Source organism: Hypanus sabinus, chromosome 8 (genome assembly GCF_030144855.1).
Source record: "Hypanus sabinus isolate sHypSab1 chromosome 8, sHypSab1.hap1, whole genome shotgun sequence".
In the NCBI taxonomy this organism is placed as follows: Eukaryota; Metazoa; Chordata; class Chondrichthyes; order Myliobatiformes; family Dasyatidae; genus Hypanus; species Hypanus sabinus.
The window spans coordinates 168951015-168968563 of NC_082713.1; the positions used below are offsets into that span (position 1 = coordinate 168951015).

The window sequence follows — 17549 nt, forward strand, 5'->3', positions numbered from 1 at the left end:
GCTGCTCTTGGCTTAGCAGCTGGTAGAGATGGTGAGTTTGGAAGGTGCTGTCTGTCTAAAGCGTCTTAATGAGTTGCTCCATTCAGTACAGACTGGTGCTACTGTGCCTCAGTGATGGTGTGAGTGAATGATGCTTTATGATCTTTCCTTCTATAAACAAGGACACAACGTTCTGTATTCAGTGCTGCAAACGTGGCATCAGCAAAGCAAATGCCCGTTGGATTTACCCAGATGCTTTTGGTGACTTTGTGATTTGGTGTCATATACTCTGTATTTTTCACTTGTTTTTTTTTGCCATTTGCACGATTTGTTCACAAACAAGAGGAAAACTGCAGATGGTGGAAATCCCAGCAACACACACAAAGTGCTGGAGGAACCCAGGAGGCCAGCTGAAGGGTTTCAGCTTGAAATGTTGACTGTGCTTTTTTCCATAGACGCTGCCTGGCCTGCTGAGTTCCTCTGGCATTTTGTGTGTGTTGTGCAATTTGTTCCTTTTTCCTGCCCACTGTGGTCTTGATGCCTTTTCTTTGAACGAGTTCCACGCTTTTTTAGTTTTGTGGCTGGCTGTGGGAGATGAATCTCAGTGTTGTACACTGCATGCATACTTTGATAATAAAGGAACTTTGAATCTTTGATTTTAACAGATTGACAGGTGGAGGCAATCCCCTCTCTCTACCAGCAACACCACCTCCACCTTTTGATCTTGAAAAGTTTATTTATTAAGCTCAGGTTTTTTGGTGAAACATATTTGGATCCTGAAATCTTAAATATTAAGGAAACATTTATTTGTCGCATGTACGTTGAAGTATCAAAACATGCAGTGAAATGAGTCATTTGCACAAAACAACTAACACTGTCTGAGAATGTGCTGGGGGCAGCCTGCAAGAGTTGCCATGCTCCCAACGTCAACCCACAACCCGTACATCTTTGGACTGTGCGAGGAAACCCATGGGGTCACAGGGAGAATTTACAAACTCCTTGCAGACGGTGATGGGATTTGAACCCTGGTCGCCGATGCTGTAATAGTGTTACGCTAACTGTTACACTACCGGGCTGCTCCATGGTTTGATTAATTCTGGTGATTTAATGAAAACTCTATACTTTGAGGGACACTAATGCACCTGAGGAGAAAGTGATCTCATTGGTGGATGGGTCAGTAACTGGGCAACACAGGTTTAAGGTTAGGAGTAGAGGATAGAACATCGAGCGTAAAACAGTCCAACATAGGAATGTGCCATTCGGCCCACAATGTCTGTGCTGAACACGATGTTGAATTAAGCTAGGTTGCTCCTATCTGCGCATGACCCCCATCTCTCCATTCCCTGAATATTCACGTGTCTGTCAAATAGCCTCTTAAGCACCTCTATAGTATTTCCCTCTACCACCGCCCCTAGCACCCATCACTCTCTGTGTCAAATAAATAAATAAATAAATAACAACTTGCCCCACTCATCTCCTTTAGACAGTTCCTCTCTCTGATTTTGAATATGTAACCTCTGGTTCTTAATAATTTTACCCTTCCCTCCAGTCTCTCAGCTTCTGATGCTCTGGAGAAAATGATGCAGGTGTCCAACCTCCTCTTATAGTTAATATCCTCTAACCCGGGCAGCATCCTGGTAAACCTTTTCTGCACCCTCTCCAAAACATTCACCTAAACCTTCTGTTGTTGGTAGAATCACATATGGTTATGAGATAGAATACAGGTGTGAGATAGATCAGCTTGTTGAGTGGTATCACAATAACAACTTCACATTCAACATCAGCAAGACCAAGGAATTGATCCTGGACTTCACGAAAGAGAAGTCGAGAGTATACACACCAGCCTTCATTGATGGATCAGTGGAGAGGGTGAGCAGCTTTGAGTTCCTGGGTGTCAGCATCACTGAGGATGCATCACTAAGAAGGCATACCTACTTTATTAGGAGTTCGAGGGGATTCAGAATGTTATCAAAGACCGTTGCAAATTTATAGAGTACAGTGGAGAGCGTTTTGGCTGGTTGCATTACAGCTCGGTATGGAGGCTCCAGTGCTGCGATGAGAAGCTGCAGGAGTTGTAGAATCAGCAATTCCATCATGGGCACCAGCCTCCCCACCATCGAGGACATCTTAAGAGAACAGCATCTACCACTGAGAACTCTCACCATCAGGGACATACCCTCTTCTCATTACTACCATCGGGAAGGAGGTACAGGAGCCTGAGGACCCACACAAAATGAGCTAAGAACAGCTCCATCCTCTCCACCATCCGATTTCTGAATGGACCATGAACTCTACTTCATTATTCCTTTCTCTTGCACTATTTATTATATAATTTATTGTAATTTTATTTTTGTACTGTACTGTACTTGAAGCTGAATCATCTGCAGCTCAACATTAGTAAGACAAAGGAGATGGTGATGGAGACTAAACTTGCACTGCCCCTGTTACTACTGATGGTGAGGACATGGGTGTGGTGAGGACCTACAAGTACCTGGGGGTGCACCTGGATGACAGACTTGAACCAACACAGAGGCCATGTACAAGAAGGGCCAGAGTTGCCTCGGCTTCCTAAGGAGACTGAGGTCCTTTGGACTATGCAGGCCTCTCCTTCACATGTTCTACCAGTCTGTTGGCGACAGTCCAATCTTCAATGTGGTGGTGTGCTGGGCAATGACATCAACACAGGTGATGCCAACAGGCTCAATAAACTGATTAGAAAGGCTGGCTCTGTTTTAGGAGTCTGTGGTAGAACAAAGGACCTTATGGAAAATCCTGGCAATTCTGGACAATGTTTCTCACCCTCTGCGTGCCACCTTGGCTGAACAGAGGAGCACTTTTAGTAATAGACGAAGACAACTGCACTGTTCCAAAGAGTGCTATATGAGATCATTCTTGCCCTCAGCCATTAGGTTCTACAATAAGTCAACCTTTAGCCAGGAAAGTGATGACCCCCTCCTGTTAGACTGTTTGTGGTAACTTGTTTTTTTTTCTTTCTTACTTCTCTTCTAATATTTGTATATCTGAGCACCCATAATGCTACTGTGATACTGTGATTTCCTTTGGGATCAATAAAGTATTTATCTGTCTATCTATCTCTGCTGCTGACACAGTATAACAATTTTCATAACATATAAGTCAACGCTCCTCCAAGTGGACCACAATGTTGTTGTGGTTTGGAGGCTTACGTGCCTCAGTGACCCGGAGAGCTATGTTGGCTGGAGTCAGGGCATTGTGCTTTAGCGTTTGTTAGGGTCAGTTATGCCAAACAGGTCAAAGGGTAGAGGACGGTTTAAGAGTGGTCCACTGGCCCTTCAGGTTCGGGGGTTTAGCTCAGTGCTAACAATCAAGACTGGTCAAACAAATATGGAAACCCTTCTGCATTTGAGTGTGACGGTGTTCCTGAGTCTCCACCCGGGACTAGCATGACCAACGGGAGGGAAAATCGAGAAGAAGCTACCAACACAATGAAGGAAGCTGTGAACGCCACCAGAGATGGAGGACCTTCATTACTGCCCTAAATGCCGGCAACATAATGGGCAAAGGAGACATAAATCAATGACAATTAATTTGATTCTGATTCTGAGGCAAAACATTTTCCTGTGAGCAATGATGATCAGAAACTCACTCCATGGAGGGAATCAAATAAAGTCAATCAATCCTTTCAACTGCAATGGATAGGCAGGTGAAAGGAGAAAAAAAAACACTGGAAAGTTAAGGTAAATTTATTTTTGAAGTACGTATATCTCACCATATACTTACAAAGTTCTGGAGGAACTCAGCTGGTCGGGTGACATCTATGGAAAGGAATAAACAGTCAATGTTGATGAACAGTTGTGATGAGGGATCTTAGCCCATACGTTGACTGTTTATTCCTCTTCATAGATGCTGCCTGACCTGCTGAGTACTTCCAGTATTTTGCAAGAGTTACCTGGATTTCCATTGTCTGCAAAATCTCTGGTCTTTATAAAGTCCACTATAGTACAGAGTGGTCAAATTGGTCATAGTGTTGCTACTACTGAGATAATGATGAGGACTGTGCCAGTTGCTTCAAGAACCGAATGGTTGAAGGGGAGTAGGTGGAGTGGGACTTCAGGCTTCTGTTCCTTCTGCCCGTTGGTAGCCGTGAGAAGATGGCACAGCCCAGATGGTGGCAATCTTTCAAAATAGATGTTGACTTCTTGTGGCAGCACCTCCTGTAGATATTAACAATGGTAGGGGGGATGTCACAATATACTACCTTGAGATTCAATTTCTTGCAGGTATTTACTGGAAAACAAATAAATACAATAGAATTTATAAAATATATATATATATACATAAATTCTAACAGACAACTAATGTGCAAAAGAAGGCAAGGTAATGAGGAATAAGCTTGGGAATTGGGTAGAATCAATTGTTCTCCAGGGAACTAGCAAAGATTTGATGGCATGAATGGCCTCATTCTGGGCCATGATAATCCTGATAAGAGGTCAGTCATGTGAAGCAGTAATGCTGTTTTTCTCAGCTGATGTCAGAACAACATTTTGCATTTTCATTTAAAGTTTTAAGCAATTGCATTTTTTTGCTTTAGATTCTTATTAATCAACATGTTCATTAATTATCCATGCACTAATTATCTTTGTAATGCAGTATTTATCCATTTAGTAATTCTCTGCATAGTAATTATCTGTGCAATAGTTATCCATGTAGTAATGATCCGTAGCATATGGTAATTATCTATACAGTAATTATCAAAACAATATGATAACTCTCTGTGTAATACAATAATTATGCACGTAATTGGATGTTTTTCCATGCAATGATTATTTATATAAAGCCATGATTATCTATGAGGCAATGCCGATGTAATACTTTCATTATCTGTGTGACAATTAACCATGCATCATTTTTTTCTTATGACAGTTATCCATATGATCATTTCCTGCCTAATTTCTCTGGTGAAAGTTTATGATCTTTACTTCAAGTTTTTATTTTTGACTCACTCTTTTCTCTCTCAGAGCTAGAATCAAATTGTGTTGTGATTACTGTTGGCTAAGTGCTCCCTGTCTGATAATTGGCTCAATACACATCAAGTCTTCTGCTGATTTGCTGGCAGAAGAAAATGATCATTCTAAGATAAACTGAGTAGCCTTGAAAGTTTGTGAGGACTTCTCTGGTCCCACTGTTGCCTCTGGTAGTTTACAAGAATTACCTGGGTACTAATGACTTCAATGTAAACGCTACATCATCTTTGGTTCTTCCTATGCAGCCCAGCTGGTACTGTATGCACTAATCCAGTCTTGCATATGTACAACAGAACCTAGGGCTGTGTACAGCCCTGGTCAGGTCTGTGTATTCACATGCTCAAGCTAATGGCACCTGAATCCAGGTGTTTCATAGAATCTATAGTGATGTATTCTACTTCATAGAATAAGGCCCTTTGGCCCATCTAGTTTATGCTGACCTGATGTTCTACCTAGTCCCATTGACCTCCACCCAGACTATAGCTCCATCCAAACTATGTACCTATTCAAACTTCTATTGAATGTCCCAACTGGACCTTTATCTACTGCTCGTACAACCCTCTGAGTGAAAATGTTCTCCATCAGATTCCGCTTTCACCTTAAACCTATAATCTTTAGTTCTAGTCTCACCCCAGCTTCTATACATTTACCCTACCTATACCCCTCATAATTTTGTACATCTCTATCAAATCTCTCCTCACTCTCCTGCACTGCAGGGAATTAAGTCCTAACTTACTCAGCCTTCCCCTGTAACTCAGGGCCTCAAGTCCTGACAAAGTCCCTGTAAATATTCTCTGCTCTCTTTTGAGCTTTTTGATGTCTTTTCTGTAGGTAGATGACTAGAACTGTACACAATACTCCAAATTTGACCAATTGCTGATTTATATATTGTGAAGTATTACAGTACTTCATGACACATATCATTTTCATTTTCGAATGTTAACACAGGCATCACTATCCTTGTAGTAGTGTGATCACTAGAGCTGGGTATGAGACAAGTTTGGTTAAGAGGTTGTCTACTGGTAGGTTTTCAGATGGCTGTGGAGGCCCCTTCACCACATGCTCATTGCCGTGGGATTTAATCTGGGATGTTAGAGTGGACTCTCTTAATGGAGAATGCCCGTATGTGACTTCGCTTAATGTGGGGAGGCTGATGCATGGGCAGTCCTTGACAGATTGGGGTCAGGGTCAATGGCCTGGAATGTAAGATGACCGGGGATCCTTCGCTGCTGCAGCCTTCCTCTACCCTCATTGCCGTTGTGATGTGTCATCATCTTCCACTAGCTCCACCATCGAGGTCTTGCTTATCGCTATCTGGAATGCATTCTGTGGTGTCCGCTGGTCCTGAATATCCCCCCAGATAAACACAAGAACACTGTGTGCTCTTTCTCCAGGGACATCTGCGAACAGATGTAATCCAGGAAGAAAGACAATCCGCTCGGACAGAACCATTGACAGTCTGCTGCCTGGACAATGAGTGACCATCTTGGCCATATTCACATTTTTCCAAAGCACCACTGCCCTATTGGATCTTGGTTAGATGGAGAAATACCAGAAAACTGGAGGGATTCTAATCTGATGTGCCATTATTTTAGAAGAGTTGCCAAGTCAAATCAGGTATTCACAGACCAGATTCTAATATCAGAGATGAGACAGTGAGAGACTGGTTCTGCCTGCATTTAGACAGACAAGGACTGATTAGCGATAGTCAGCATGACCTTGTGGCTGAGAAATCATGTCTCATGAATTTGATCAAGTTTCTTTGAAGAGGTGACCAAGAGGAATGGTGAAGACAGGGCAGTAGATACAAGACTTGAGGACTTGAATTACAGGGAGAGGCCGAATAGGTTAGGAATTTACTCCGTGGAGTGCAGGAGAATGAGAGAAGATTTGATAAAGGTATACAAAATTATGAGAGGCATAGATTGGTTGAATGTAAGCAGGCTTTTTCCACTGACTTTGTGTGGGACTAGAATTTGAGATTATAGTTGAGGGTAGAAGGTGAAATGTTTAAGGTGGGCATGAGGAGGAACTTTTGCTCAGAGTATAGTGGGAGTATGGAATGAGCTGTCAGTGAAAGTGATGGACATGGATTTGATTTCAACATTTAAGAAAAGTTTGGATAAATACATGCATAGGAGGGCTATGGTCCTGGTGCAGGTTGATGGGATCAGGCAGAATAATAGTTCAGCACAGGCTAAGGGCTTATTTCTGTGCTGTAGTGTTCCAGATGCTGGGTACGTGTTCAGGAACAGTTATTACCCTTCAGCAATCAGGCTCGTGCGCCAGTGTGAGATTCACTCTACACTGAACTGATTCAAGGACTCTACGGCTCATGTTTTCAACATTATTTATTTATTTTTATTTAGTGTTTATTTTGCATAGTTTGTATTTCTTTGCACTCTGGTTGTTTGTCCATCTTTGTGCGTAGTTTTTCATTGATTCCATTGTATTTATTTGCATCTACTGTGAATGCCTGCAAGAAAATGAATGGCAGAGTAGTTTATGGTACATCTACTTGAAAATGCAAATATCTAATCAGCCAGTCCTGTGGCAGCAACTCAGTGCATAAAAGCATGCAGACATGGTCAAGAGGTTCAGTTGTTGTTAAGACCAAACATTAGAATGGGGAAGAAATGTGATCTAAGTGACTTTGGCTGTGGAATGATTGTTGGTGCCAGACGGGGTGGTTTGAGTATCTCAGAAACTGCTGACCTCCTGGGATTTTTACACACGATGGTTTCTGGAGTTTACTGAGGATGGTGCAAGAAACAAGAAAACATTATATGAGTGGCAGCTCTGCCGGCAAACACGTTTGTTAATGAGAGAGGTCAGAGAAGAAAGGTCAGACCGGTTCAAAATAATAAGAACATGACAGTAACTGAAATAATCACATGTTACAACAGTGGTCGACAGGAAGGCATCTTTGAACATATCGAACCTTGAAGTGGATGGGCTACAGCAGCAGAAGACCACATACGTTTACTCAGTGGTCACATTATTAGGTACAGGAGGTACCTACGTGTCTCCTGTACTTGTGTGTATGTAGTTAGTAAGTCTAAGGATGACACCAAAGTTGGTGGTGTAGTGATCTAAGTCTACAACAGGGTCTAGACCAAGGGTTCCCAACCATTTTCTTGCCATGGAACCCTATCATTAACTGAGAGGCCAATGGACCTCAGGTTGGGAACCCCCTGGTCTAGACCATCTGGGAAAATGGGCCATTTCTTAGCCCATGCAATTTATGCAATTTAACTTTCACACTGAGGGTATTTAGAGTGAGCTGCCAGAGGAAGTGATAGATCTGGGCACAGTTATTACATTTAGAAAGACAAATGGGTAGGAAAGGTTTGGGGGGGCATGAGGTAAATACAGGCAAACTGCACTAGCTCAAGTAGGTTAGAAGGGCTGAAGGTCAGGCGAAAAGCAAGCACCAGATCCCCACAACCTCCGCACCGGATGACTGAAGCGTGGGGGCTGAAGAGCAGCTCCTTCAACCACTCTGCCTTTGCAATCTGTGTTGTCACTTGAAACTATTTGTCTATTGACTCACCTCTGGCAGATGTACATGCGAATGCCCTTTATTGCTGCATTTAATTCGCCATTGTCCTGTGTGCATTGAATATGAAAAATTGATGACAAATTAGAAGCAGCTGTTTAAATAACGATGTGTTTAAGCATTCTATTGTTGGATTTAAACACAGAGGAAGCTTTGAAAGAAGAGAGAAAGGAATACATTTTTATTTATTTATTTTAAGGATTTCAGTAGCCCCAGTAAAATTGCTTTAATTGCTTATTCTTAGTAGTCAAGTCGAGGGTGCGTAATTGGTGCTGGGGCTAGGCCAGACTGGGTGGAGTGACAGCTCCCGTAACTTCTACCAAACCTACCAGCACACTTTTTCCCACTGTCTAAGGACACACTTTCCAAATTTACTGACTTCATAGGCAGCTTATTTAAACTTATTTATTGATCATCCACAAGACCCTGTACATCAATAGAAAGCACACCAGTGTCTAAGAAAGGATGTGCTGGCATTGGAGAGGGTTCAGAAGAGGCTCACAAGAATTATTCTGGGAATGAATGGGCTAAAGTATGTGGAGTGTTTGATGGCTCTGAGCCTGTAATTAGAAAAATGAGGGTGGATCTCATTGAAATAGTGGAAGACTTAGATAGACTGGATGTAGATAGGATAGAGCCATAGTCATAGTCATAGAAAAGTATAACACTGAAACAGGCTCTTTGTCCCATCTAGTCATGCTGAACCATTTAAACTGCCTAAACTACACCAGGATCACAGCCCTCCATATCCCTTCCATCCAGGTACCTACTCAAACTTCCCTTAAACATTGAAATCAAGCTCACATGTATCGCTTGTGCTGGCAGCTCATTCCACACCTGTGGTGAACTATGTGCCTGTCGGGACACGCCCCTGCTGACTGCTCCTGTGGCTCCTCCCACAGGCCCCTGTATAAAGGAGACCTGCGGCCTGAAGCTCGGCCTCAGTCTCCAAGACCTTGTATGATAGACACTCACTCCTGGTTCCTTCTTCCAGTCAATAAAAGCCGATATCTCGCCTACGTCCCAGTGTGAGTTATTGATGGTGCATCAACACCCTCACAACCTCTGAGTGAAGAAGTTTTCCTTCACGTTTCCCCTAAACATTTCACCTGTCACCCTTAAACTAAGACCATTTGTTGCAGTCCCACCAACTTCAATGGAAAAAGCCTGTTTGCATATATCCTATCTATACCCCTCATAATTTTATATACCACTGTCAAATCTCTTCTCAATTGTTACTGTTCCAGGGAATAAAGTCATAACCTATTCAATCTTTCCATGTTTCCTATAGTGGGGAATTCTAGGACTAGAGGGCACAGCCTCAGAAAACAAGAATTTTTCTCTAAAAAAAAAGAGATGAAGAGAAATTTCTTCAGACAGAGTGTAATGAATTTGTGGAATTCATGGCCACAGGCAGCTGTAGAGGCCAAGTCATTTGAGGTTGATGGGTCCTTGATTAGTAATGGTGTCAAAGATTACAGAAAGAAGGCCCAGGAGAGTGACGTTGAGAGAGATAATAAATCAGCTATGATGAAATGATGGAGCAGGCTCAATGGGCTGAATGGCGTAAAGCTGCTCCTATGTCTAATGGTCTTATGTCCTTTATGAACAATATTCTTGACAAGTTTTTCACTGTATCTCTATACATGTGACAATATTCCACTTCCAATTCCACTTCAAAGGTTAAGCTTCTTTGATTTGTCACCAAACACTCTGATAAACATTTACATACTTTGGGTTGAAATTATCCTGACCTGACAGCATCAGGGTATGTTATGATAACTCCCATGCACAGGAATCCCGTAGGATCTATAGGAGGCATTGCCTCAAGAAGGTGACATCCATCGTTAAAGATCCCCACCATCTGGGCCATGCCAAATCTCACAGCTACCAATGGTTAAGTGGTACAGAAGCCCAAAGTCCCACACCACCAGGTTCAAGAACAGCTACTGTACTTCACTTCAACCAACTGGCACAATTGTAATCACTACCTCAGTACTCCCCACTTTGACGTCTTTTCACTAAAATACACAATTTTGTTCTAATTCTGTTCTTTCTTGTGTATAATTTGTTTTTTCTCGTGAAGGAAGCTTGTCGGTAGCTATGTGTCTGTCATGTTGCTCAAGTTTCTCATTGCACCATTGTTTACGTAGTCAGAAGGCAGTGAAAGTGTGGAACAAGCTGCCATTCGATCTCAACATTTAAGAGAAATTTAGGTAGGTACATAGACGTGAGTGGTGTGGGGGGCTCTGGTCTGGGTGCAGGTCGATGGAATTGGGCAGATTAATAGTTTGGTATGGAGTAGACAGGCTAAAGGGCCTGCTTCTATGCTGTGGTGTACTATAACTCTGTGAGTCTGTGTACTTGTGCACATGACAATGAACTGAATTTGAAATTCACCAATGAGCCCATCTTCGGTGTAAAGGAATTTCAACGCAGTTCTGTTTAAATAACCAGTCCCTTATCTTGTAACCATTCATAGTGTTACATAGTCATTGAGCCATACAAGATAGAAGCAGGCCATTTGGTCTATCACATCCAAAGTCAGTCAATTCAATATAAAATTTATTACTGAAGTAGTTACTTTACAGTATCATACCTTCAGATTAATTTACTTACAGGAAAATAAAGAAATACAATAACATTTATGGAAAACTGTACACAAACAACTAAAATGCAAAACAAGACAAATTGTGCAAGTAAAAAATACCGGGAACATGAGTTGTGGAGTCCTTGGAAGTGAGTTCAGAGGTTGTGGGATCAGTTCAGTGTTGAGGTGAGTGAAGTTATCCACACTGGCTCAGGAGCTGGATGTGTGGAATCAGTTCAGTGTTGAGGTGAGTGAAGTCATCCACACTGGTTCAGGAGTCTGATGTGTGGAATCAGTTCAGTGTTGAGGTGAGTGAAGTTATCCACACTGGTTCAGGAGCTGGATGTGTGGAATCAGTTCAGAGTTGGGGTGAGTGAAGTCATCCACACTGGTTCAGGAGTCTGATGTGTGGAATCAGTTCAGTGTTGAGGTGAGTGAAGTTATCCACACTGGTTCAGGAGTCTGATGTGTGGAATCAGTTCAGTGTTGAGGTGAGTGAAGTTATCCACACTGGTTCAGGAGTCTGAAGTGTGGAATCAGTTCAGTGTTGAGGTGAGTGAAGTTATCCACACTGGTTCAGGAGTCTGATGTGTGGAATCAGTTCAGTGTTGGGGTGAGTGAAGTTATCCACACTGGTTCAGGAGTCTGATGTGTGGGATCAATTCAGTGTTGAGGTGAGTGAAGTCATCCAGGCTGGCTCAGGAGGCTGATGGTTGTAGGTAATAACTGTTCCTAAACCTGGTGGTGTGAGTCCTCAGGTTCTGTACCTTCTTCCTGATAGCAGCAATGAGAAGAGAGCATAGCGTAGATGGTGGGATGCTGCTTTCTTGTGGCAGCAATCCTTGTAAATGTATCAATGGTGGGGAGGGCTTTGCCAGTGATGGACCAGCTGTATCCAGCACTTTATGTAAGAGCTTTTTTATTCCTGAGAATTGATGTTTCCATACCAGCCTGGAATGCAACCTGTCAGGATACCCCTCACTATGTCCCTATAGGAGTTTGTCAAAGATTTTGGTGAACATGCCAAATCTATACAAACATCTAAGAAAGTAGAGAAGCTGTCATGCCTTCTACGTGTTGGTCCTAGGACAGATTCTCTGATATGATAGTCCCAAAGAACTTCAAGTTACTGAACTTCTCCATCACGGGCATCCATTTTTATTGGGCCATTCTCACCCATATGTAGGGAATTCAGGAGCTCATCGAGACACTAAAGGCAGACACTGCTTCCACCATTTTCTCAGGGAGTGCACTTCCGAAGTTACCACCCGTTGATATTAATCTCAGTAAACAATGCTGATTGTTTCCAAAACTAGAGAGGTATCGGCTGCTCAAAGGGTTAAGTGTGCTTGTGGCCTGCCGAAGTCAAAGACAAAATCGCATTGTGCTACTGAGCACAAATCCCTTATTAGATCAGTCTGAGTCCATTGTTCCCTATCCCACGCAATCAGAGAGCAAACTCCGAGCCAGCATTGAGTAGGAACGTTTGAGTTTTATGGCAGTGTGCTTCTTTTATACTAATTGGATTGAAATACTTTCCAATTGACTTTCAGATTAAGACTTCTTGCTGCCTGCAGCACAGTCTTATTAAGCTGCCGCAATTCCTTGATTTGTAGCACAGTAACGCTACTTCCCTGTCAACTTCTTTGGTAGGACCTGGAAGCATTGCACAATTGAGAGGGAATGGTTGGCATTGAGAGTTGCTGCAAATGATAAAATTTCGCTGTGGCTGAGTGAGGGGTCATGTGGAAAACTGTGCTTAATTTTCTGAGTGGCTCGAAATGTACTAGCGAAAATTGGGAGCAATCTCAATCAATGCTCATTGTTTCCAAAGCAGGAGTGATTGTGGGAAGATTGGAAGATTGTGAACATACTTAGATCATTGTGTTCCCTTCTGGTTGTCTCATCATAGGAAAGATGTGGAAGATTTAGAGGGGGTGCAGAGGAGATTTAGCAGAACGCTGCCTGGATTAGAGGGTATGAGCTATAAGGACAGTTGGACAGACTTGGGTCCTTCTGCCTGGAATGTCAGAGACTGAGGAGTGACCTGATAGCAGTTTCTATCTATGGCAGGGTGGAGATATGTCTCTACCAAAGGAGGTGTAAGCTGCTCCTTCTCTCCACTAGCCTGCAGATCATCCCTGGGCAAGGTGTAGCACCTGCTTAGCCACCTTCCCGTCCCCTCACCCCTGATCAGGGTCACGTGAGGCCATGGGAGCAGGTGGTGGATGGTCGTATGAGCAACTGGTGCATATCACAGGTCCTGGTTATGGGACCACTTAGGCAGACAATCTCTGAAGAGTACTGATAATGGCTGGGGTCACCCATCTTGTAAAGACACTGCCCAAAAGAAGAAATAGGCAAACCATTTCCTGTAGAAAAATTTTGCCAAAAACAATCATGATCATGGAAAGAACATGATCGCCTTCATCATACGACATAGCACATAAGAAATGAGCAAGATAGGATAGGTGGTCTGATCTTTTTCCAAGGGTAGAAATCTTAAGTACCAGAGGTCATGTATTTAACGTGAGAGAGGAAGTACGTAAAAGAGATAATTGGAACAAGTTTTTACACAGACAGTGGTGGGTGTCTTGAATGAGCTGCTGGGGATGTGGTAGAGGCAGATGCAATAGAAGTGTTTAAGAGGCTGTTAGCCACATGAATATGCAGGAAATGGAGGGATAAGGGTCATGTGCAGATGGAAGAGATTTAATTTAATTCAACATCATGTTCAACACAGACATTTTGGGCCAAATCGCTAGTTCCTGTGTTGGACTGTTTAAACTGGTTTTCCCCAGTTGTTGACCCATCCACCAATGAGATCACTTTCTCCTCAGGAGCATGAAGGTCCCTCAAAGCTAAGAGTTTTCATTAAATCAGCAGTATTAAGCAAACTATGCATCAGCAACCAGGGTTCAGTTCCCACCATTGTCTGCAAGAAGTTTGTACATTCTCCCTGTGACCACATGGGTTTCCTCCATTTGCTTTGGTTTCCTCCCACAGTCCAAAGATGTACGGGTTATGAGCATGAGGTGTTGGTGCACTTGTAGGCTGCCTTTAGCATGCCCTTGGACTGTGTTTGTCATTAACGCAAATGATTCATTTCTTTGCACATCAGAGGTGTTGAACTGGGGCCGTGATTGTTTTCTCCGATAGATATAGAAAACCTGTGGCATTATTCTGGAGAAAAGCGGTGTGAATCCATTTTGGCATTTTGGAAGAGATAAAAAACTGCCGATACTGGTGATGGGAGTTAGTGTGAGTGTAGGAAAACCTGGGTAGATGAGGAGGAACAAGAAAGTGAGGGTGGAGTGAAATATACTGAAAGCTGGAGAATTCACTGATCACACCATTGGGAGTGGGTTACCCAAGGGGAATATGATATGTTGTTCCTGGGAAAGGAGATGGGAATATGGGTGGAGAATAAAAAGGGATTAGTGTAGGGGTGATCTAAATGGATGCTTGATAGTCAGTATGGACTTGATGGGCTGAAGGGCCTGTATCTATGCTGTATGACACAACCTTCCATACTGTTGTTGCCGGTGTTGTTCTGCTGAACATTGTGGGCACGCTATATTGGGCACTGATATGCATGGCAACACTTCCCTCAGCACAACCTAAGATTTTGTTGTTATTCATGCAAATATTAATAATCAATATATTTCACTGTATGTTTTGATGTATATGTAATAGATATATCTGCATCTGAATAGGATTTATATTTAAGTACAGAGGGTTCCCAAAGAGCTTGGGCAGGTGCTGACTTTTGGATAAGGTGTTGGAGTTCTGAAGGTGTAGAGTTCTTTGGTACTGGGATGATGGTGGCTGATTTGAAGCATGTGGGGACAGCAGCCTGGATGAGTGAAGAGTTGTAGATGTTTGTGATGATGTCAATGAGCTGGTGTGCTCACTCCCTGGGAAGTTGTCTGGCCTGGCTTAATGGGGGTTGAGTCTTCGCAGAGCCATTCTCATGTCTGCTGTTGTTACAGAGGGTGGCTGCTCACCGGAGAGCTGGGGAGGTGTGGGGGCACAGTGTTAGCTTTCATGGCCTACATTATGTTCATGCCTCAAAGCAAGCATAAAGGTTGTTTAGAGCATCAGGGAGGAGGCGCCACTGGTACAGTCAACACTCTTTTTCCTTGAGTAGTCAGCGATGCCCTTGATGCCCAGCCACATACACTGGGGATCATTATCAGACAGGTGCTCCTGAATTATTTTGTGCATAGGTTGCCTTTGCCCTCTTGATGCCTAAGAGGAGGTTTCTCCTGGCCCCTCGGAGAGCTGGACTTGAAGGAAGCATCTGGGGCTTTTAGTAGGAAGAGCTCCTTTGCGTTCAGCCAGGGCTTGAGGCTTGACTGTGACATGACAATTCTTGAGGTACCATCATTGTCTACACACTTACAGATGTAGCCAATGACAGATGGGGCATATTTCTTGAAGTCTAGGTCTTCTCCATTTGTGCTGACCTCTGTGAACATCTGGCAGTTAGCCTGTCCTAAGCAGTCCTGGACTATAGATTTCACTTCATTTAGCCATACAGTGATGGTCCACTTGACTGGTTTCTCCATTTTCAGCAGTGGTTGGTATGCTGAAGATGTGGTCAGAGAGGAGAAGATGGGGGTATGGGATGGCTTTGTAAGTACTGTGTCTGTTTGTATAAACATAATCTAGTCCGTTCGTTCCCTGAGTGGTGACACGTTGGTGGAATTTGGACAAAATGTCCTGTTGGTTAATATGATTGAAGTCTCCTGCAATTATGAAGAGACTGTCCGGATGCTTGTTCTGTAGAGAGCTGGTGATATTGTAAAGCTCTCTCAGTGTTGGCATTCACACTGGGGGGGGGGGGTGCAGGGGCTATAAACAGCAGTGATGAACACAGTGATAAATTCCCTGAGCAGGTAACGTAGCTGTCACATAACTGCAAGAAGTTCAGTTTCCGCAGACAGTGGACTACAGATAAGTTTATGCACCGAAACATTTTATCCAGAGCATATTACATTATGGAATCTTGCTGTGCCCCGACCAGCTGTTAAACATTCTGGGACATCCTTAAAAGATAGGAAGTGGGAGAGGAACGGAAATTTTGCTGAAGCGGGGTTGTTTGTTGAGGCAGGATCATTTATCAGAACTGTGCTCTTTAATTAGGCGAGGTAACATGCAGTCCCACAATACAGCAGCGTTTATATGTGGACAGAAGACTGAACAGATACTAAGCTGCATTATGGCCCAGTTTCTGACACAGGCTGTTAATTAGATTTTCTTGCTCAAAGACCCAGCTCCCTGACAATACAACCCTCTGTCTGAGACCTCTCATAGTCCTAATTAGAAAGAGCAGATCTCGGTGATTAAACATCCAATCTGTTGTTATGGTCATTCTTTGGGATTTAACCAGGTTAGATTTGAGGCTGCTTCTTCCCGTCCATGTGAGAATGATAGCGAGTGAGACATCACTCTGGGCTTGACAGAAATTGGCAATAAATTGGATTGGGTCTGCAATTCTCCACTCTCACTCTGCAGGGCATTTTTAAAATCCACATTTAAACATGATACACAGGACATCACTGGTAAGGCTCGGGTTCATTGGTATATTTTATTTTCCCTTGGGAAGGTGGGGGTGAGCAGACTCTTAGGACTGGTCAGTCTCTCTGGTAAAGGTGTTCATGGGGAAGAAATTATACAACCTGGGTTGGTGTATGACATTTGTTTTAAAGATTAAAGTTTTTGTCACATGTACATTGAAACATACTGTGAAATGTGTTGTTTGCATCAACAACCAGCAAAGTCTGAGGATGTGCTGGGAGAGCCTGCATGTGTCACCACACTTCTAGTACCAACATAGTATGCCCACAATTCACTAACCCTAACCCCAAATGTATGCCTTGGAACAGTGGGAGGAAACCTAAGCGTCATGGGGAGAACGTACAAACCCCTTATAAACAGCGGCGTGGGAATCTTTCTATTGCTGGTGCTGGAAAGCATTATACTAACCTTTACACTATTATAAGCTGGGGGAATGTTCATTGCCTGACTCTTGCATGGATGAATGTGGCTCATCACTTATCAACCCGTGCCTTAAACACAAGAGATTCTGCAGATGCTGGAAATCCAGAATAAAAGTACTAAACACAAAATGCTGGAGGAACTCAGCAAGTCAGGCAGTATCCACAGAAAGGAATAAGCCGTTGGTCTTTTGGTCTGAGACCCTTCATCACAGGATATGGTGTCACAGCTGCAGAGAAAGTACAGTACAGGCAGACAGATAAGGTCCAAGGGCCATAACCAGGTAGATTGTGAAATCAAGTGATCATCTTATCATACAAGAGGTCTGTTTAATAGTCTATAACATTGGAATGGAGGCTGTCCTTAAACCTGGTGTTACGTGCTTTCAGGCTTTTGTATCTTCTGCCTGATGGGG

General features: G+C 43.1%; 1 protein-coding gene across 17 annotated transcripts in view; it reads left to right on the forward strand.

Annotated features, from left to right (window-relative positions):
- LOC132398701 (uncharacterized) overlaps window positions 1-17549 on the forward strand; it is a 173400-nt gene that overhangs the window by 14771 nt on the left and 141080 nt on the right. The gene's annotated exons all lie outside the window — the stretch shown is intronic.